Source organism: Prionailurus viverrinus, chromosome B1, assembly GCF_022837055.1.
Source record: "Prionailurus viverrinus isolate Anna chromosome B1, UM_Priviv_1.0, whole genome shotgun sequence".
In the NCBI taxonomy this organism is placed as follows: domain Eukaryota; kingdom Metazoa; phylum Chordata; class Mammalia; order Carnivora; family Felidae; genus Prionailurus; species Prionailurus viverrinus.
The window spans coordinates 31,645,957-31,668,476 of NC_062564.1; the positions used below are offsets into that span (position 1 = coordinate 31,645,957).

The 22,520-nt window shown below is 45.9% G+C and overlaps 1 pseudogene; it reads right to left on the minus strand.

Annotated features, from left to right (window-relative positions):
* Positions 1-2,582: 2,582 nt before the first annotated feature.
* LOC125164366 (60S ribosomal protein L21-like) lies at positions 2,583-3,053 on the minus strand (annotated as a pseudogene).
* Positions 3,054-22,520: the final 19,467 nt, after the last annotated feature.

A 22,520-nucleotide genomic window follows, 5' to 3' on the forward strand; every position in this document is an offset into this window, starting at 1 on the left:
TATGAAGTGTTTTTTGTTGTTTTTTTTTGTTGTTTTTTGTTTTTGTTTTTTGTTTTGTTTTGTTTTGTTTTTGCTTCTGGTTGTTTCTGACAAAAAAAAAAAAAAAAAAAAAAAAAAAAAACCTCCAATCCCTATTATTCCATCTTGGTTGAAAACAAAAGTCTTCTGGGTTCAATTTTCTTTTAAGCAGATTTTTTTTTTAATTTTCTTTTCAACGTTTTATTTATTTTGGGGACAGAGAGAGACAGAGCATGAACAGGGGAAGGGCAGAGAGAGAGGGAGACACAGAATCTGAAACAGGCTCCAGGCTCCGAGCCATCAGCCCAGAGCCTGACGTGGGGCTCGAACTCACGGACCGCAAGATCGTGACCTGGCTGAAGTTGAACGCTTAACCGACTGCGCCACCCAGGCGCCCCTCTTTTAAGCAGATTTAAAAACTAGGACAAACATCTTAGATTTACTCACTCATTTAATATTTTTAGCACTCTTCATTTTTTTTGTGCGTATAGCTGACTTTCCATCTAATATCATTTTCTTTCAGCCTGAGGAAACGATTTCTTTAGTGCTAGTCTATTGGCAATGAATTATCTTAGCTTGTTTATATGAAAAGGTCTTGATTTTATCTATACTCTTTTTAGAATATTTTGACTCAATATAGAATTCAAGGGTTTTTTTGTTTGTTTGTTTGTTTGTCTGTTTTATTGTAGCCCACTAAAGTCATTCCTTTATCTTCTGGCTTGCAGTTTTATTGACAAAAATACTGTGATAGATCTCATGATTGTTCTCCTGTATCTAATGCATTTTTTTCCCTCTGGTTTCTTTAAGATTTTCTTTTTCTTCCTGGTTTTCATCATTTAGATTATGATGTGCTTTAATGTGGCATTTATTCTGCTTGGTGTTTGTTGAGCTTCTTTGAAGTTTGGAAATTTTTTGACTGTTTTTTCAAACTATTTTTCTGATTCTACTGTCTTTTCAGAACTCCGGCTGCCTGTGTTAGGCTGCTGGATATTGTCCTAACAGTGACTGAGACTCTGTTCCTTTTTCCAGCCTTTTTTTCCTCTCCGTGCTTCAACTTTGAAAGTTTCTACTACTATGTCTGCAAGTTTTTTATTTTTTTCTTCTGCAGTCTCCAGTCTATATTTAGGCCCATGTGGTAAATTTTTCATGTTGGATATTTAATTTTCTGCTCTAGATGTCCCATTTGGTTCCTTTAATGGCTTCTTTTTATCTCATTAACTTCAGTTTTTCCTTTAAATTATTTTTTCTAATAATGTGGTTTTATTTATTTACTTTTTAAGTAATCTCTGCTCCCAATGTGGGACTTGAATTCCTGACCCCTGAGATCAAGAATCACATGCTCTACCAACTGAGCCAGCCAAGTACTCCTTAAAAACCTTAAGTATGATAATTATGGAGTTTTAAAAGTCCTTTTCTATTAATTCCACAATTTCTGTAATATCTAGATCTATTTATATTTCTCTCCTGGTTATGGGTTCCATTTTCCTGCTTCATTGAATGTCTAGTATTTTTTTTTAATGGATGCTGAAGATGGCTTTGTGATATGTCAAGTTGGCTAAGCTGAACTATAGTCTCCAGAATTATTTTTCTCGTATGTTTCCAATTAGGTTAAGGTACAAGGCATATTCTCTCCTGGAAGATGGAGAATAAAAGGGAAGTAGCAACGATTATGTAAGACATACACACACCTTCTCCAAATTATTCAATCAAACACACATCTAGGTGCTGTTTTGAAGGAATTTTGCAGACGCGATTCAAGTCCATATTCAGTTGTCTTTAAGTTAATAAAATGGAGATAAATGGGCCTGACTTTATCATTTGGAAGCCTTTAAAAGAGGACCCAGATGGGGGCGGTTGGGTGGGTCAGTCGGTTAAGCGTCCGACTTCGGCTCAGGTCATGACCTCAAAGTTCGTGAGTTCAACCCCAGCATAAGGCTTTGTGCTGACAGCTCAGAGCCTGGAGCCCATTTTGGATTCTATGTCTCCCTCTCTCTCTGCCCCTTCCCCGCTCAAGCTCTGTCTCTCTCTCCTTCAAAAATAAATAAACATTAAAAAAAAGGGGGGGTGGCACCTGTGTGGCTCAGTAGGTTAAGTGTCCGACTTCGGCTCGGGTCATGATCTCTCGGTTCGTGGGTTCGAGCCCCATGTCGAGCTCTGTGCTGACAGCTCAGAGCCTGGAGCCTGCTTTGGATTCTGTGTCTCCTTCTGTTTCTGTTCCTCCCCTGCTTGCGCTCTGTAAAAAATTAAAAAAAAAAAAAAAAGGGCTCAGACCTCCCTGAACTCAGAGACTCCAAACAACAACTGGGTCTGAAAGTGCTGTGCTGTTTTCTTCCTCCTCTTGCTTTCAGCCTGCCATGATCTCTCCTTCTTGACTGCACTACAGACTTCAAGTTTGTTGAACCAACTCCCATAATTGTGTAAGCCCTCTTCTAATAAATCCACACACACACACAGTTCTTGTTTTTCTTTTTCCTTTTCTTTTTATTACTGTCTTGAGGGTTTTTTGTTTTTTGGTGGTTTTTTTGTTTTTGTTTTTGTTTTTTGGTTTGTTTTTTTCACATCGATCATGCCATGAATTCATAGGGAACGGGTTCCAGCAACTCAGGCTCCTTTCCTTTGGTTCTCACAAAGTGTGCTTCTCTGGGTGGAGCAGGCTGGCCCCTCAGTTGAACCCAAGTATCTTTCTCTTTGGCAGCCTTCTTTTTCTGAGAATTTCCCTTCACACACTTCAGGAAGCAATCTCGGCTCTATGAGTGCTTAATATGCTTAATACGTACATTAATTCTCTTGGCAAGAATCTTGCCCTTAATTTGCTTTCAACAATGTCAACAGCATGCTGGGTAACACTGTAGATCCTTCCAGTTTTGCCGTGGCAACATTTGTGGAACATTCCTTTTTGAACAGCGCCCATTCAGTCAATGTCTACAATATCATCTTTTTGTAGATTTGCATGTATGTGGCAGAAGGAACAATTCCATGTTTTCTGAAAGGTCCAGAGAGCAAGTACCTTTCCTCTTTCCCTTTATGTTGGTCATTTTGGCAAATTATTGGAAGATGGTGGTTCCAGCTGAAAGGCACACATATATATTTCTTATACACTGAGCCTTGAACAACACAGGTGTTAGAGGCGTCAACTCCCTGTGGGTCAAAAGTCTGTATAAAACTTTTGACTCCCCCAAAACTTAACTACTAATAGCCCACAGTTGACTGGAAGCCTTACCGATAATATAAACAGCCGATGAACACGTGTTTTGTATATGTTATATACAATATTCTTACAATAAAGTAAGCTAAAGAAAAGAAAGTGTTATTAAGGAAATCATAAGGAAGAGAAACTACATTTATAATCATGTACTGTACTTATAAAAAAAAATCTGGGTAGAAGTGGACCCATGCAGTTTAAACCCACATTGTTCAAGGGTCAACTAGATAGATGATAGATAGATGGATAGATGGAAGAAGGATGGATAGATAGAGTGATATGTGGATAGATAATAGAGAGATGATAGTCCCCTATTCATTCTTCTCTGGTTGAACGCTGACTACTTAACCCTGACAATACTCTAGTCATTGTGAATATTAGGTTGTCGAATGTCCAAATTTTGTTCTCTTCCTTTAAAGGGTGTTGACGTTACTTTTGGCAGAGAGGTAAACAGCTATTAACCTTTCGGGGCTTGTTTTTAAACTTTATTAAAAGAAGTCAGCTAGGAGTAATTTAGACCTACTAGGTAATGCATGATCCTCCTGGAGTCCGGTGAACCATCCAGGTGCTCAAAGAGGTTTCTCTCTTTCAGTTAGTCATAACTCAAGCAATTCCAAGCCCTATGTGAGCTCTGGAAATTGTTCGGTTTTAGGATTTGTAGTTTTCTTGGCCTGATGATGGTGAGTGTTTTCCTATAGAAGCATATAATTTAAGTATTTAATTAAAGACTCGAGGGACACTATCTGGGACACGAACTCCCTTCTTTCTGATACTCTGCCTGGAAAATTCCAATATTCTGGCCTCCCTTCAACTCAAGAGATGACTGGGGCGCCTGGGTGGCGCAGTCGGTTAAGCGTCCGACTTCAGCCAGGTCACGATCTCGCGGTCCGTGAGTTCGAGCCCCGCGTCAGGCTCTGGGCTGATGGCTCAGAGCCTGGAGCCTGTTTCCGATTCTGTGTCTCCCTCTCTCTCTGCCCCTCCCCCGTTCATGCTCTGTCTCTCTCTGTCCCAAAAATAAATTAAAAACGTTGGAAAAAAAAAAAAAAAAGAGATGACTATCTCTGCTTGAGTACCACTTCCTTGCACCCATGACCAAGAAAGTGTCTCCATGTAGAAACCCAGGGCAATCCTAGGGCTCATCTCATTTGTCTCCTATCAGGAACCATGATCCTGCACCACCTAGTATCTAATGTCTGAAAACACTTTGTCATACATTTTATCCAGCTGATTGGTGTTTACAGCAAGAAGGTAAGTCTGCTGTCATAGTAGGCATTGCATCATGGACAAAAAATGTAAGTCTAGCTTTTTGGCCATACCTCTGCTTCTGTCTCTCCAGATTTTCTTCCTAAAGAAGACGTAATTCAAAGACCTGTACTCCTATTTCAGGATGCTCTGCAGGTTCTTTTTCCTCCATCCACGCCTCCCAGACCCCAAATCCCATTATTCTTATTCGTGCAGCAGGCCAGAAGGGGAGGCAGTGGGGGGGGGGGGGGGGGGTGGAGCTGCAGTTAAGCTGGAAGATGTGAGCAACGTCAGGATGGACAAATAAGGGAGAGAAGGATGACCCGAGTCTGGGGGGGCAACCAGAGCAGAGTTGCAATGGATGCATTTTTCTGGAACCAGAGAGGAAACGGAGCCAGCTTGAGCAAAGGGTTATGTCTGTGAAGACTGGAAATTAAGGACCAGGTTATGGAGAACATGTGATACCAAGGGGAAGAATTAAGAATTATTTCTGCTTTCGGGGCACCTGGGTGGCTTAGTCGGTTAAGCATCCGAATTCAGCTCAGCTCATGATCTCATGGGTTCAAGGCCTGCATCGGGCTCTGTGCTGACAGCTCAGAGCCTGGAGCCTGCTGCGGATTCTGTGTCTCCTCTTTCTCTGCCCTCCTCCACTTGCGCTCTGTCTCTCTGTCTCTCAAAAATGAACACATGTTAAAAAATGTTTTAAAAAGAGAATTGTTTCTGCTTTCATTTATCCATTAATTCATTTTATTTTATTTTATTTATCTTATTTTATATTTTATTTTATTTTATTTGGTTTTATTTTAAAGGGGGAGTGCAAGTGAGCGAGAGGCAGAGAGAGAAAGAGAGGGAGAGAGAGAAGTGGGGCTCACCTGAAGTGGGGTTCGAACTCACGAACCGTGAAATCACGACTTGAGCCCAAGTCAGATGCTTAACGACTGAGCCCCTATCCATTAACTCATTTTTTAAGTTGTATTGAGTGCTTCCTGGGTGCAATCTCTTTGCTCGGAACTATGGACCTAGGGAGCTATTGAAAGTTAGAATGAAGGGAATGGAGAGCTGGAAGAGGTAACTACTGGTAAGTACACAAAATAATACCCTGCCCTTTGAAACATAACAAATACATTCACACTTGGCTGCTGCCCCTGAGACAAAATGCTTGACTGAAAATATAGGTGTTGTCCTTTCTCTCGCGGGCGTACCACACAGTTAGCTGTGTGTTAAGTTTACTGGATAGCAGAGCAGAAAAATTCCTGAGCGGAGATCCGGGAGACCTTGGGTTTAGTGCTGGTTTTGCCTCTCTCTGGCCCTCAGGCAAGCCACTTACTTGCTCGTCTTCTCTAAAACAGAACAAAAACCAAGCAAAACACATTAGGAACAAAAGAGCAAGAACGTCCTTTCTCTTGGCCGGAATAAGATCCAGTAATGTATTCAGAAACACTTACGCAGTGTCTCCATGCTAAGCACAGTCCCAGTGGCCGGGATACACAGGGAAAGAACGTCAAGGAATCCCATTATGGGATCTCATACATTAAATATATGCTGAAGGTGGGTGAGGGGAAGAAGCAAGGACACAGCCATTTATGTGGCCCCGGCCTCCGGAGGCTGAATCGCTCAGACCTGCCTTTGCCTCCTGTCGCTCTGAGCGGTGGATGGCTGGGCCTCCAACAGCAGCTTCGCAGGACGCTGCAGTCAGGGAGAGAAAAGACCTTCAGACTCGTCAGGACACAAGTGTATCAGGTCACACAGGGAGGGCAGTGAGCTTGCTGGGGCACCTGGCGCGCCCCAACCCTCTCTCAAGGGGACGGTAGAGCAGAATGATTTTAGGCTGACTTTCCAGAGCCTGACCATTGGAGCCCCAGCAGCCCAGAGGGGATCGCTTCGGAGCCCCAGCAGTCCATTAGTTTGCTTCGGCCACCATAACAAAGTACCACCCACCAGGCGTCTTTAACAACAGACATTATCAGCTTCTCACAGTTCTGGAGGCTGGAAGTCCAAGATCAAGGTGCCGGCAAGCTGGTTTCTCCTGCAGCCTCTCTCCTTGGCTTGCTGATGGCTGTCTTACCGTGTCCTCGTTCAACCCTTGCTCTGTGCTTGCACATCTCTGGTGTCTCTTCTGTGTGTTCAAATTTCCTACTCTTTTTTTTTTTTTAAGTTTATTTGTTAATTTTGAGGTGGGGTGGGGGGAGGGGACAGAGAATCCCAAGCCGACTCTGCACTGTCAGCGCAGAGCCCAGTCCCGGGCTCCAACTCACAGACTGTGAGATCATGACCTGAGCTGAAACTAAAAGTCAGACGATCAGCTGCCTGAGCCACCCAGGCGCCACCAAACTTTCTATTCTTAAGAGCACATCATCAGATTGGATTAGGACCCACCCTAATAGTCTCGTTTTAACTTTACCACTTCCTTAAAGGCCCTATCTCCCAAAGTCCCATTCCGAGGTCCTGGGAGTTAGGGCTTCCGTCCGCGTAAGATTGGGGGTGAGGGGCACATCCACCTGTAACAGAAGCCAAGTCTGGTGTCTCCCACTGCTTAGCTCAGTGGGGACAAGGGCGAGGGGCAGAGGCCAGGGGCGGCTCTCCCCTGAGCGGAAAGCACTACCCATGTGCCAAGACTGACAAAGAAACCAAAAAAAAAAAAAAGGGGGGGTGGGGGGGAAGCCAGCAGCTTCCAGGGCAGACGCTGCTGCTCGGAAAAGTGCGAACATGGCCCTTTTCCAAAATTAGAGAGCTCTGCCGCTCCCATGCTGCTCTAAATAGCGCCTGTTGATGCCACTGTCAGCTTTCCTGAGACCTCATCTGTTAACCCCTTGCTGGGCACCAGCGTGGCCCCAAGGACACACGCCCAGACGCGCCCTCCCGGGCCCTGGAGAGCCCTCTTGTCGGCCCGCGGGCTCCGCTGGTCCCGATGCTCTCTCCTTGTCTCCTCCGATCTCATTTTCGATGCTGGCCATTACTCTCCAGAAGAGAGAGGCGGGGGTCTGGCACGCCGCACAAGAAATTATTTCAAAGAAAGCTGTTGCCATGGGAACCGGTTGTCAAATGCTTTTCTGCGAGGGAGGTGTTGGAGAGTAGGGCCCGGCCTGCTTTTCTCCGGCATTTGCAACAAGAACAATGAAAGATTGGAGAGGGGGGTGGGGAAGAAAGCGCTCGGCTGTCAGAAATTCACCCTGAAAGAGAGCCAGGGGGCTTAAGGTAGGCCTGCTCTCCTGGAGCCTTCAGCCTGCGGTGCTTAAGGGGCAAGGCTGGGGAGGAGCTGGAGGTGGGGAGAGGAAGCAGCCAGAAGCCACCTTAGAGGGATCAGAAAGTGTTCCCAGGGCTTTTATTCTGCACTCAGCCCTGGGGCCAGGCTCTATCAGAGATGCGGAGACAGTCTGTCGCTTTGGGGAGCTCAGGGTGGGTCTCCCTGGGGAAGGGGAACCACACCGGGGAGCACCAAAGGACCCACCTTCGCCTTGCCCCTGGACTTGGGCACCCCACGAGGCCTCTCTACACTGGACAGTAGGCGTGTCCTCCACTGAGCCTGGAAATTCTGGTTGTCTCAATCTGCAGCCTGAGATGGCTCACCTTTTGGGGCTCAGGGACACCTCAGAATCCGGCACACAAGGACACAGACAGTTTCAGGGCCAGTGGAGGAAATGCTTCCGTCTGTCTCTTCTTAAATTATCCAGAGATGGCTTCTGTCGCTCACTAATAACCTTAGTAAGTCTGAACTAAGGGATTACAGGAAGTGACTTTCTCTCATGAGGTGGCAGGAAACTTTGCATCTGAAAAGCCACTGGAGGTGAGGCAAGTCCCAAAGAGAAGGGCTGAAGCGCAGCATTATTTATTTTTATTTTTATTTCTTATTAAGTAAATTCTAAACCTGATGTGGGGCTCGAACTCACGACCTGGAGATCAAGAGTCACGTGCTCTACCGCCTGAGCCAGCCAGGTGCCCCTAAAGTGCAACATTATTAATCTCATACAGGGCTGATATTCATTATAAAGAAGTCTAATAATTCAAGGGCGCCTGGGTGGCTAAGCTGGTTAAGCATCCAACTTCGGCTCGGGTCATGATCTCACAGTTTGTGAGTTCGAGCCCGTTGTCAGGCTCTGTGCTGACAGCTTGGAGCGCAGAGCCTGCCTCGGATTCTGTGTCTCCCTCTTTCTCTGCTCCTCCCCAGCTCATGCCCTGTCTCTCTCTTTCTGTCTGTCTGTCAAAAATAAATAAACATTAAAAAAATTTAAAAAAAGAAGTTTAATAATTCAAATGTTCAAGGTCAGTCCCTTTGAGCCTTTGAAAAAGGGCATATTTGAATGATCAGAGATGTTCACGTGGTTTTCCCCAGCTGCTGGCATCCCCAACTTACTGAACCTGAATCCCCACCTGCACTTCCTTCTGACTGCTGGGTATATGCTTGCTTCATTTAGAACCCCCAAAGAACAAGGATGAGTAAAGGTGGTTGTGAAAGGGCGGGCCTATGCTGGCTGACTCCATCTTGTTCTGTGTCCTTCACCTTGACCACGCCTCCTCCCCTTGAGTAACCTCCCGCTCACCCGTTCAAATTTCCCAATCAAAACACGCCAGGCGACCTGCGTAACAGGACTCCGACCCTTCCCCAGCCAATCGGCTGAGGCCACAGCCATTACCTCACCAACTGCTCCTAGGCCCCAATAAAACCTTTGTCCTTTTGAAACTCGCTCTCTCCCCGGTATCTCACCGCTGCGTTGGTGCAGGTAGGGGATTGAGCTTGAGCTAGCGCGAATAAAGGCTCTTTTGCTTTTGCATCGGACTCGGCTCCCTGGTGGTCTTTGGGGATCACGATTTCTGGGCATAACGGTTGTTATAGTTGAGTTGAGTCCTCCCCAAAACTCATGTGTTGAAGTCCTAGCCCCAGTACCTCAGGGAGTGACCTAATTTGGAAATAGGACCATTGCAGAAAAAAATAAATAGTTACTAAGAGGTCATCTTTGGAGCATGGTGGGCCCTTCATCCAGTATGACTAGGGTCCTCATAAGATGAGAAGCACAGACAGACGTACGGGCAGAGACAGAGGCAGAGATTGGAAAGACGCATCTAGAAGCCACACGCCATGAAGGATTGGGGGGAACCACCAGAAGCCGGGGGAGAGGCAGGGAGCAGATTCTTCCTCATGGCCCTCAGAAGGCGCCAACCCTGCAGACCCCTTGCTCTCTGCCTTCCAGCCTCCAGAACTGGGAGACAATACATGTCTGTTTAAGCTACAACAATGGCCTTGATGAGGGAGCGTGGGGCAAGCTGAGGGCAAAGTACAGGCTAAGAGCACCCCCCACCCCTGGGTGGGATATGTGTGACATTCCCCAGGCACTCCCGGCTGCCCAAAGACAAAGGAAAGGACAGAAAACAAATGGTTAAATTGATAGAGTCTCCATCAGTTTACAAGTATCTTAGTAAATTACAAGACAAAGGCAATCTCATCAATAGCCCAATCTCCAGAAACCTATAGACTCCGTTTCCTGGAGCCCCAACATCCCCCCTCCATAGTGATGTGGGGAGCCAAGGCAGAAGGAAATGGCAGACAAAATTAAATTTCCTTCTAACCTGCAGCCCACTGACAAACACTTGAGGCAGGCGGATTTTCTGCAGGAACTCCTTACTGTGTTAATGCTAATGTTTTGCTAGAAGGAAAAACAACCTTAGCTGACAATAGCTAGGCCTCCAGTATCCTGGAGTCTTCAGCATATGGAAATCTCTTCGGGAATTTCCTTTTGACTTTAGCTCCCCCCACTCCATAGTAAATACCCAGTCTCTCCTTATGGTCCCCGGGGCACTCTTCCTGCCCACAGGTCCTGTCCCTGTGCTTTAAATTTTTTTTTTTCAACGTTTATTTATTTTTGGGACAGAGAGAGACAGAGCATGAACGGGGGAGGGGCAGAGAGTGAGGGAGACACAGAATCGGAAACAGGCTCCAGGCTCTGAGCCATCAGCCCAGATCTGTGCTTTAATAAAACCACCTTTTTGCCCCAAAAACGTCTTCAAGAATTCTTTCTTGCCCGTCAGCTCCCAACCCCACAAACCCCACCACCACCCCGAAACCTCATCGGCCCTATTGGCCATCCTGTGCTCAAGTTCCGGAAGGCCAGTGATACAGCAGGAGATTTGTCCTTGGCTTTCGGCTTTGCTAAGCCTTCCCACCTCAGGCTCACCTAGATGTTGGGCCCTTGGCGTAGCACGTGACTTGGTCCCCTCCATCCTGGCTCAGGGCTCCCACGTGAACTTTCTTTTTTCTCTTGCGGCTTCCTGGCCGCAAGACACTCATAAACCATCTCACAGAGTTCAGGTCCCCTCCCCTGGCCTCTGTCCCGAATGGTCAAACAGGAACACAGTCTCTAAAGGGTTTCCTCACCTCGGAAATGAGTCTGTCGCATATCAGCATCTTCCTCCTCTCTTGTGGAGTCCAGCGCTTCCTTAGGCCCCGGCTCCCAGCTGGCCAACAGCATAGAACAGCACCACAGAGGGGCGCCTGGGTGGCTCAGTCAGTTAAGCGTCCGACTTTGGCTCAGGTCACGACCTCGCGGTTCAGGAGTTCGAGCCCCGGGTCAGGCTCGGCAGCCGACAGCTCAGAGCCTGGAGCCTGCTTCAGATTCCCTCTCTCTCTCTGCCCCTCCCCTGATTGCATTCTGTCTCTCTCTCTCTCTCTCTCCCTCAAAATAAATAAACATTAAAAAAATTTCAGGGGCGCCTGGGTGGCGCAGTCGGTTAAGCGTCCGACTTCAGCCAGGTCATGATCTCGCGGTCCGTGAGTTCGAGCCCCGCGTCGGGCTCTGGGCTGATGGCTCAGAGCCTGGAGCCTGTTTCCGATTCTGTGTCTCCCTCTCTCTCTGCCCCTCCCTCGTTCATGCTCTGTCTCTCTCTGTCCCAAAAATAAATAAACATTGAAAAAAAAAAATTTTTTTTTTTTTTTTAAATTTCAAAAAAAAAAAAAAAAAGAACAGCACCACGGAGAAGGACAAGTCGGCAAACCAGTCTCAGCTGCCACGTGTTCCCAGAGGCCCCAGGTTGGCCCTACTGGCCGCCCCATGCCAGCCTCATCGATGCATTTGCCAGGAGTTGAGACATTTTAACAAGGGCGGCAGAAGAGCTGTCGCCTTATTTTGAGACGTCAGACACTACGACAGCTGGTGGGAGACATTTGGGGGTGTGGTCCAAATCACATCTGGCCGGAGGCCGCCTGGGTTGCCTCGTGAGACAGCAGCCCCGATCCCCACACCAAGTCCTCTCGGTGACCAGAAGTGACTTCAACGCGGCTTTTGCTTTCTCTCAAAATTAGTGACCTGGTACATGTTGAGTTGAAGGCCTTCCAACAGAGACCCGATACAGAGGAAAGAGGGACACTGAGCTTATCTAGGGAATTGCAGAAACCTAAATTATCAACACATTTAAATTCACAAGGGAGGAGCACATCAACTTACTTGGGCTGGGCGGATCTGTCTTCTCAACGCACTTTATCTCATGGTGTTGTTTCATCAGGTTTCCCCACAGGAACCTCCTGCGTGCCCACCTTCTCACCACAAAACAGAGCAGAGAGGAACAGAGACAAGATGGCGGGTGAGTTCTAAGATGCAGAAAGCAGTCTACCCGTGGCCTCGGGGATACCACTCTGCTCTGGGGGCCAGTGGAAGGAAAGTGCAGTCTGGCGGTAACACTGGATCTCAGGTAACAACCTATCCAGGAGGCAGGCCAGGCAAACAGTTGGCGATAAGTAGAGGTTGGGGAGGTGGGGCGGTCTAGGTAGAAAGGAAGGGACTAGGGGCGCCTGGGTGGCTCGTTCGGTTAAGTGTCCGACTTCAGGGGTCAGGTCACGATCTCGCAGTTCGTGAGTTCAAGCCCCGCGTCGGGCTCTGTGCTGACAGCTCGGAGCCTGGAGCCTGCTTCGGATTCTGTGTCTCCCTCTCTCTCTGCCCCTCCCCTGCTCATGCTCTGTCTGTCTCTCTCAAAAACAAACAAACAAATAAATAAATAAATATTTAACAAAATAATAAAGAAAGGAAGGGACTAATACTTACTTAGCTCTTTCCATATGCCAAACCCTGTGCCAGCAACTTTACAGATATTATTTCATTTACCCTCATGGAAATCTTTATGAGAGAGTCCCATTTCACAGATGAGGAAACCAAGGAAACAGGGATGAGATTCGAACCCGATCCTTGACTCAGAGCCCAAACTCTTTCCCCACAATGCTAATTATTCTGAGAAGTTAGTTAAACGCAGGGACTGGCAACCTGGCAGGTTCCAATCCTCACGAGGAGGTCTAGAAAAAGAAAGGCCATTCTCCTCTATGAGACCAAAGTACTCAAGAGTCAGCAGGGCAGGAAGCAAAGGACAGACCACTGACCAAACACCTTGATGGTTGAGTTATCACATGTGGGACTGGAGTTGCTTGAATTCGTCTTGCCTCATGTCTCGATTCACCTATAATTTATATTTTCCCACTATAGGTCTTTCTGATGAAGCCATGAGTTCCTTAAGCGTTCGTTGTGGTGCGGTACCCCGTCCTGGGTGGGTCCTCCATAAATGATGATGGAATGAATGAATAAACGAGTCCTTAGCTGATGAATGGCACCACAGAGATTGCTAGATCAGGCAGGGACTAGGTGGACGAGGTGTCAAAGAGAAGCCCGTTTCCCTCAAAACCCTTGGAGAAACGTTGGTGGCCCTCGTTACAATTCTCTCCTAGGAATCTTTGTACTCTTATGTGGGTTTGATGGTAGGGGTTTTAAAAACCCACACATACTGGGTTTACAAAAATAAACACAGGTTTGGGGGTTTTTTCTACACACTTCAGGCTGAATTGACTTAAGTTTTCATTTCACTTGCTTTTCGTATGTGTGATGGGAGGGGCTGTAAACAGTGTTAGAGAAGACAGAGAGAGAAGGCTCTGGGCTCCTCAGAAGCATCCAATCCATTGTTTATCCAAGGCCACAAAGAGCCCAGAATGCGAGCATCCTCCTTCTGAGTTGTTCCCATGGAAACCATGCTGGTGCTGTGCATACACAGAAGGGCAACTTCTAGCATGATCGGCTCTGGCTCCTGAGAGAATGTAGTGCCTGAGGTGGGGAGAACTGCGGACAAGCCATGAGGAGGGAAAAGCAAAAAGATTGCTGCTCCACAACCAGAACGTACCCCTTCCTCCTCCCTCGTCTCGCCCCCCTTTCCCCAACGCCCCAGTGGGAAATGCCAGCCCCTGCACGACACTGAGCACAGACCTTCCCTGGACTGAGTGACGGGTCAGACAGACATCTGCTTAGGAAGGCTAGAATGTTAATTGCACCCTGTCATGTCAGAGGAGGAAACAGACGGGGCTGAGGGGCGGAGTAGGAATCCTGCACAGGGCAGTGTCTGATGCATTCTGCAGTGTGGACGGATGACGGTCAGGCATAACCAGGGCAAGAAAAGACATGCTGCTGCTTTCCCGGACAGGGAGACAATGGCCACGCAGCCATCGGTCTTTTAGGCAAGAGCTACTGGCGCTGACATCTTTGTTTCTAATGCCAGCTCCATATCTGGTTCCATGCCGCCTGCTGGTTGTGTGACCTCGGGACACCGCGTGACTTCTCTGAGCCTCTGTTTTCTTGTCCGTCACATGAGGATAAGAAGATCTGCTGCCTAAGCTTCTTGAAATTCAAAACCGAGTTCATATACAGGAGGTTCCCAGCACGGGGATGGGGGCATGATCAGCATTCAGCCAGGGTTCGTGTCCTCTCCCCTTTCCACCTGCAAACTGACTTCCACTCTGGCATTTCTTCCTTTGCAATGTGTCTCAGCATGCCCCTCCTTCCCATCCTTCTCTGTATCTGTTTCCACGGAACAGGCATCTGCCAGGGAAGTGCTCAAGTGCAAATTAGAATCTACTGAAGGATGCAGGGGTATCTTGTGGAATATTGAGATAGGAAACACAGCCAGACCTCCTAAAGGCTCGGAACGAGGAACTTGGACCAAATGGTCCCTTGCCTTATTGTGCTGCAGCACACCTGTTTCTCTCTGCTTGTCCACTTGCCCCGCCTCTCTGTGCACGTGGAAGAAACAGTCATGCCAGCCCTGACTCCACACGGCCTTCCGACTTGTCTGTTTCGTGGGAACTGGAAGTCTCTCTGTGCCGGCCCTCAATTCCACGAAGATCATCTCATTTACCCACATTCTTTTTTTTTTTTTTTTTTAATTTTTTTTTTAATTTTTTTTTTTTTTTTACCGTTTATTTATTTTTGAGACAGAGAGAGACAGAGCATGAACGGGGGAGGGGCAGAGAGAGAGGGAGACACAGAATCGGAAGCAGGCTCCAGGCTCTGAGCCATCAGCCCAGAGCCCGACGCGGGGCTCGAACTCCCGGACCGCAAGATCGTGACCTGGGCTGAAGTCGGACGCTCAACCGACTGAGCCACCCAGGCGCCCCTCATTTACCCACATTCAATCAGATGCTCCGCTAGGGTTCATTCGCTTGTGGCCACAGACAGTGCCTAGGGTCAGACCTTCCCCTTCCCCGGGGGGAGTTCACAGAGAAGGAGCACGAAATGAGCACACACCCGAAGTATGCTTTCTTCTTCAAAGCCCCACCCCCACCCCTGCCTTAGTGGATCTGTTCCTAAATCTTTGCGCAGATGACTCGGCGGGAAATTCCGGTCCAGACTTCCTCCTAACACACGCCCTGTCCTGGACGAGACAAGCTGCAAAGTTCCTGGAAGGAATGAGGTCCCCATCTGTGCCCATCATATGTCCACACATCATCCATATGCATGAGGAGGCAGACAGAGCCAAACCCAGGAACTTCCCTCCTGCTGGTCATTAGGCAGGGGCAGAAATTCCACTCTTACAAATGTGTCCAAATGTTGGCATCTGGAGTACTGAGAGATTCACTCAAGCTCTAACGAAATCGTGAAGATGTAAAATACGAGCTGGATTGCAGGCACAGCTATATGCTGGGAGACAGAAACAGTATTTGGTTATACTGGATCCTTTCACAGGAAGTCAAAAGCCATTCTCCATTGTGGAGTTTATTACGATTTATCTGTTTTATAATTTATTTTTTTTTATTTTATTTTTGAGACAGAGAGAGACAGAGCATGAACGGGAGAGGGTCAGAGGAAGAGGGAGACACAGAATCGGAAACAGGCTCCAGGCTCTGAGCTGTCAGCACAGAGCCCGACGCGGGGCTCGAACCCACGGACCGTGAGATCACGACCTGAGCCGAGGTCGGACGCCCAACCGACTGAGCCACCCAGGCGCCCCAAGGATTTATCTGTTTTAGAGTCCATCAAGCTTTGGGGTGGTGTTCTATCTGCATTATTATGCCAAACTTAGAAGAGGGCAGGCAAGAGACTTAGTCCTGTATCTAGAATTCTAGAGGGAAGTGATTCATTTAGTCACTCATTCATTCAACAAGTGTTTACCGAGTGCCTGCTATGAGTATGGCAGTGTGTTAAATCCTGGGGATGAAACAGTGAGCAAAAGCAGGCAAAATCCTTAATCCCGTGGAGTTCACAGTCTAACGGTGAAACGCGTACTACCCCAAGCACACAAGCTTTACAAAATTGCAGCCGTGACAGAAGTTCACAAGAGAGGAAGCCTGAGCCTGAAGAGGGAGTTTTGTCCCCTCAGGGAGTCAGCTCACTAGCCAAGTGATGCTTGCTTGAGTTATGAGTCCTGTGTAGGTGTTCTCAGGAACCGAGGCGAGGAAGAAGGATTCTAACTGGAGGAAACTGCATGTGCAAAGGGCCTGAGGTCTGAGGGACACGGAGAGGAGGGACTAAATCAGGCCAATGAGAGTGGAGTGGGGAGTGGTGGTGGCGGAGCAGGAAATATGGTAGGGGTTTTACCTGTTCTGGATACAGGAGGGTGACATGAACACATCTGCATGGTGAAGAGGTCACTATAATTCAGGTGAGAAAAATATATAGCCTGAACATGTGGTTATTGGTTTTGGTCATGACTGCAGTGGAGATGAGTGGATTTGAGAGATATTCTGGATGTACAATCGACAGAACCCAAATACGAGGATGAAGGAGAGGGCGATGAGGGTGGCCCCGAGGGCTCTGGCTTTTACCCAAGTGGATGGCGACATGCACAGGGACAGCCCCTGCCAGACGAGGGCCGGGATTGGGTGCTGAGCGTTGGAAATGCCTCCACTTCTATCATTCTGTCCTTGTCTGATCTAGTCTACATTTCTTCCAAAGAGGGATTAGCACTTTCAAAGAACTTAGAATAAGGGGGTTAATAAATCTCATCTGACTGCAAGGGACCAGAAACCCCAGCTGTCACCCGGTTACATATTTTTATGAAAGGGGAATAACAGATGGCAAGTAAGCATATGAGCAGGTGCCCAACATCGTATGTCATCAGGCCACTGCAAGTTAGAGCTACAAGGAACTATCGCTGTAAACCTTTTAGAATGGCCGACATCCAGGAATGCGACAATACCAAATGTTGACGGGGCCACAGGAACTGTCATCCATCGCTGGTGGGAATGCACGATGGTATAGCCACTTTGGAAGACAGTTTGGCAGTTCCTTACAAAATCACACCCACCCTAACCATACCATCCAGCAATCACGCTTCTCGGTATTTATACCCAGATGCGTTGAAAACACATGTCCACACAAACACCTGCACACGGATATTTAGAGCAGCTCTACTCAGAATTGGAGACTGCCAAGATGTCCCCTGGTAAGGGGAGAGAGAAATAAACCGTGCACCCAGACACCGGAGTATTTTTCGGTGCTCAAACGAATGAAAAGACCTGAAGGAACTTTAAATGTATATTCCTGAAGTCAAAGAAGACAATCTGAAAAGGCTACATACCGCAGGATTCCAACTATATGGCATTCCAGAAAAGGCAAAACTACGGAGATGGTAAAAAGATCAGGGGCGGCCAGGGTTTGGGTGGAGGGGGAAGGGGGAGGGGGGATGAATATGTGAAGCACAGGCAATGTTAGGGCAGTGAAACTCATCTGTATGATGCACGTAGTGGATACATGTCGTTATACACTTGCCCAAACCTACAGCATCCTTTGTACAACACAGAGTGAAACCTGATGTAAATTATGGGCTTTAGTTAATAATAATGTATCAATACTTGTCCATTCATGGCCAGGGATATACCACACTACTGCAAGATGTTAATAACAGAGCAAACTGGGGGACAGGGGTAGTATATAGGAACTTTCTGCACCGTCTGCTCCATTTTTCTGCAAACCTAAAACTTCTAAAACATACAATCTGTTAGAGAAGAGAGAGCAAATAGACCGCGTTTATCTCTGTGTGATGAAACCGTGACATCTTTTTTCTTTTGTATGTGGCTGTAATCGTAAAACCTCAACGTGGGCAGGTTTCATTCCTATGTATCTAAAAACTGTTACATGATCCGTACATAAATACATGATTCATACATAAATACTTCTTTATTGAAAATATTTGAAACACGGCAAAACGATTTAGGGGAAAAAGTCAATCCCACTCCATTCCAGAGGGGTAACCGTCAACAAATTGGTGAGAAGCCTTCTGGATATTCTCTGTGTGTCTTCTCTGGAGGTACAAACGCCAACACGTGGGTCTATCGGTTAGAAACGTATTCATCTAGAGAGGTTTACAAAAAGCAATTTAAACAAATGGGGATTTTATTTGACTCACAATCCAGGAATTCTGGACACAAGTAGGTCCTCGAGGTAGCTCAGTGGCTCAGTGACCTTAGACGGCGCCACTGTCTTGATGATTCTCTGGAACTTTCGCCCATGTTTGTAACCTCGTGGCTGCAAGAGGACTCTCTTCCCTCCGGCAGTCCACCTGTCTGTATTCAGGCTAGAAGAAGAGGAAAGGACTGCTGTATCTGACCTTTTGATCAGAAAAGCAAAGATTTTCCAAAAACCTACCAACAGAATTCCATATATGTTTCATTTGCCAAATATGGCACATGGCCACCTCTGGATCCAGCAGAAGACTGAAAGGCAAGCATTTTAACCACGAGGGGAGTGAGTATCAAGGAGGCAGTGTGGCAATTGCTTTGGGGTCTGCTAACTGCTAACGGCTGTATCTGACAAAACAGCTATTTTTTTTTTTACTTGTGTATGGTTTTTTTCTCCTCCTCTTCCTCTATTTGTGTATGTTTTTAATTCACGATACGTCTTGGAGATTTTCTGTAAGTGCGTTTATATCGCTCTTTCTAATTCTGCATGATATTCCACAGGATACGTACATGATGATTTTTGTTTCTGTTGAGAAACATCAAGACTGCTCTTAAATCTCCCCATTTCAAACAACGCTGCAGTGAACTCCTTGTACAAGTTTCCTGGGGGAACACGTGATGGTATCATTCTAGGATTGCTACAAGGGCAGTTGTCCAAGGATAAGTGCTTTTAAAACGTTGATAGATTCTGCTGAATTGCCCTCAAAGATGGGCCAATTTACATGCCCCCAGTACTGTGTGTGAGTGCCTATTTCCCACCTCCCTACAAACAGAGGAAATCTTTTTTTTTTTTAAGTTCATTTATTTATTTTGAAAGAGAGATAGTGTATCAGCAGGGAGGGGCAGAGAGGGAGGGAGAGAGAACTCCAAGCAGGCTCCACATCGTCAGCACACAGCCGGATGCAGGACTCAAACTCACGTACTGTGAGATCATGACCTGAGCTGAAATCAAGAGTCTGACATTTAACTGACTGAGCCACCCAGGCACCCACCAGTGGAAATTCTAGATTTTATCCAAATAAGGAGCAAAAACATCACATTACTTGATTCTTCTGTATTGGATTACTGGGTGTTTTGGCTGATTCTCTAGGATGTTTACAGTAGATAATTATAGTAACTGCAAATAACAGTCTTATGACTTCAACATTTGAAACTTTTATTCGGATTAGCCTTTCTTTTAGTTTTGAAGAGGCTTAAAAAAGCCTTTTTTGATTGAACCCTTTAGTTTAGTGCCCTTGTGCTCTATGTTTATTATTCTCCAATACGTGCACTTGAGGCTACACATTCCCTCTGGTTACTGCTTTGTCTTCATCCACAGGTTTTGAACAATAGCGATATTTTCTTCCTTATATATCTTATTCACTTGTTACTTATTTTTTAAGTTTTATTTATTTAAGTACTCTCTATACCCAAAGTGGGGCTTGAACTCACATCCGTGAGATCAAGAGTCGCACTCTTCTCCGACTAAGCCAACCAGTGGCCCTTATTTGTTATTTTATATAATTATCACTTTAGACTCTTCAAAATACTTTACACACTTAATAAAAAAAAAAAAAAAAAAAAAAAACCTCAAGCAAATACTTCCTTCATGAGGCTATATGTAAAACTTTCCAGACCAACCTCCAACTCTTCCCAGGAGATAGTCACTACCCACAGGTTTCGATTCTTTCTTAAATTAGCATATGAATGTGTTCATGTTTTGTTTTTTTTAACAATCATTTTTATTGTTGTGGCCTTCTGGCATGTTTGGAATTGAGATTTTCTTTGTGACCTGGTAGCTAATTTTTATTCCGTTACCTTAAGTGTGTAAAAATAACGTAGGCTCTCTTCATTGCATATAAAATTCTACATATAGTTATTTGTAAAATGTGTTCATTTATTCAAACCCTCTGTATCCTCACTTAATTTTTGCTTATTTTATTTGCCAATATATGAAAGAAGAGTGTTTTCAATCTATGATTGAAAACTATCAATGATTATGACCACTATGATTATTAATTCATTTATTATGACCACTATGATTATTAATTCATTTATTTCTTTTTATATTTCTCTCAGTTTATGCTGACTATGTTTTAAAGTTAGATGTTTGGGTGCATAGGATTTATAACTAGTATAACTCCTTGATGAATTATAACTTTTATAAATACAAAATAAAACTCCTCTCATAATAATTTTCACTTTGAATTCTATTTCTGTCTGATACATTCTTTTCATTAACATTTGCTTAAAACACCTTTCTTCATGTTTTGTTTTCAACTGTCCTAAAGATATTTTATTTTAAGAAGTTTTCTTTTAAAGTGTATATTCCTGGATTTGAGGCTTTTTTTTTTTCCTTAACCCAATCTGAGACACTCTATTAGAATTTTTTTTAATTAAAAAAATTTTTAATGTTTATTTTTGAGAGAGACAGAGACAGAGTGGGGGGGGGAGGTGCAGAGAGAGGGGAAGACACAGAACCCCAAACAAGCTCCAGGCTCTGAGCTGTCAGCACAGAGCCCCGCGCAGGGCTCAAACTCATGGACCATGAGATCATGACCTGAGCCGAAGTCGGATGCCCAACTGACTGAGCTACCCAAGCATCCCGACACTTTCTTAGACTTTTTTAACCCACTTTAATTTGTTGGGATTACTGATGGACTTAGATTCGTTCCTGATTATCGTTTGAGTTTTACACTTGCCATACGTTCTCATTCTTTATTTTATTTCTTTTCTGACTCTTGTTAGATTGTATTTTTCTTCTACGGTTTGGAAATTCTACATGACAGTTCTATGTTTTGACGATATCCTTTAACCTAAAACTCATTTTTTTTTCCTATCAAAATCTAGTGCTAATGAGAAGTGCATCATTCTTCTAGATGCTCTTGGTGCACGTAGAGGGGAACTCGTGTATTTGGACCTGGAGGCCCTCCCTCTTAAAAACATGTTTTTTTGTGATTTCATTGGATTTGGGATAAGAGAAGGCATAGATTCACATATCACTTTTATCCAATCTCTATTCTTTTATTATAAGGGGAAAGCAATTGAGAACGTATATTTCAAAACAGAGAGACGGAGAGAGAGAGAGAGAGAGAGAAAGCAGAGGATGATAGTCAAGGAAAAGGGACGATTTGGTGATGGGAAAACTTTAGGCATCAGAGTGAGTTTCTCTGGGGGCTTGGAGCCTTTCTAGGGCAACTCCAATTACACCGTGAAGGTAAACTTCTCTTCCTAGTGTCAGTTCAGCTCTGCTTGTTGCGTCTAGTTTGACATTGGCTAGAGAGAAAGGACAGCAGGGAGTGTGAAAAGTCAGATCTTTGGCTAATCTTTTAGCCTAATCTTTGGCTAAAGAGTCAAGGCCAGGGACAAGGAACCAAGTCCTATTTTGAATGTCACCAGGAATTACTAATATCTGAGCCAAAGAGAGGCTGAAAGTTGTAGTAAGTTGTACCTGGGATTGTTTTACTCAGGTGTAGGGACTGTCATGAAGGAAGAGGTTTTTCACACTCACACACACCTAAAACTAGGGGACAGGGCATGGCTATGCAGGAGCACATGGAGAAGCACCAGGGTGGCTCAGGAGACAGAGGAACCAACAAGAAAACATGAGCAAGAGCCATTCCTGTGGCTTTTGCTGGAAAAGCAAAGCACAGGGGCAAGTTCAGGAGTGGCTAGGCTGAAAATCTGGGGTGGGCGCTGGGTCATAGGAACTGTCCCCAGTTGTCCGGTACCTGGCCCCGGGGTGATTAGGGCAGGTAGCTAGTGATGGGGAATGTGAGAGCCTGATTCAGGAAACGGTTGGGGTGTGGACTCACGGGATTGGTGGGGCTGCGCATGAAAAGCGCTGGCTCTAGAAACTGACCAGCCCTGGGAGGAGCAGTCCCTCCAGCATCAGCAAGGCCTCAGATAGCAAAGCGTCAGGAAATAAAAAGGCGTGATTAATACGAAAGTCTCAGTTCAAAGTGGGAACTGACGATCAGGAACCAGCAACAAGGCCAAAGGGCCAGCAGACTGGAAGATAAGAAATGGTTATGTGGAGATCCGCTCCCCGCCACAGAGGACCTCGGGGGGGTTTCCAGACGCTGCCCACCCAGGTGGCTTCTGCCTAAAGTCAGTGCCTGATGTTGCTCAGAAACAGAAGAGTGTGTTCCCAGCTGGAACATCTTGCCTCTCCGTTTCCCCGCAGCTCATGTAGCACAAAGATAAGAGCAAGGGGCTGCCCAAAGGAGTTTTAAGATCAGTGAATTTCCCTTTAAAAGGCTTGACAAAGATATAAAACTTACATCGTGTTTCACTGCTGCATGGAGCACTTAATCTCCACTCCGGTGAAGAAAACAATGATCGTCCGCACGATTCCAGAAAAACCCAGACCTAACTCAGCGCTTT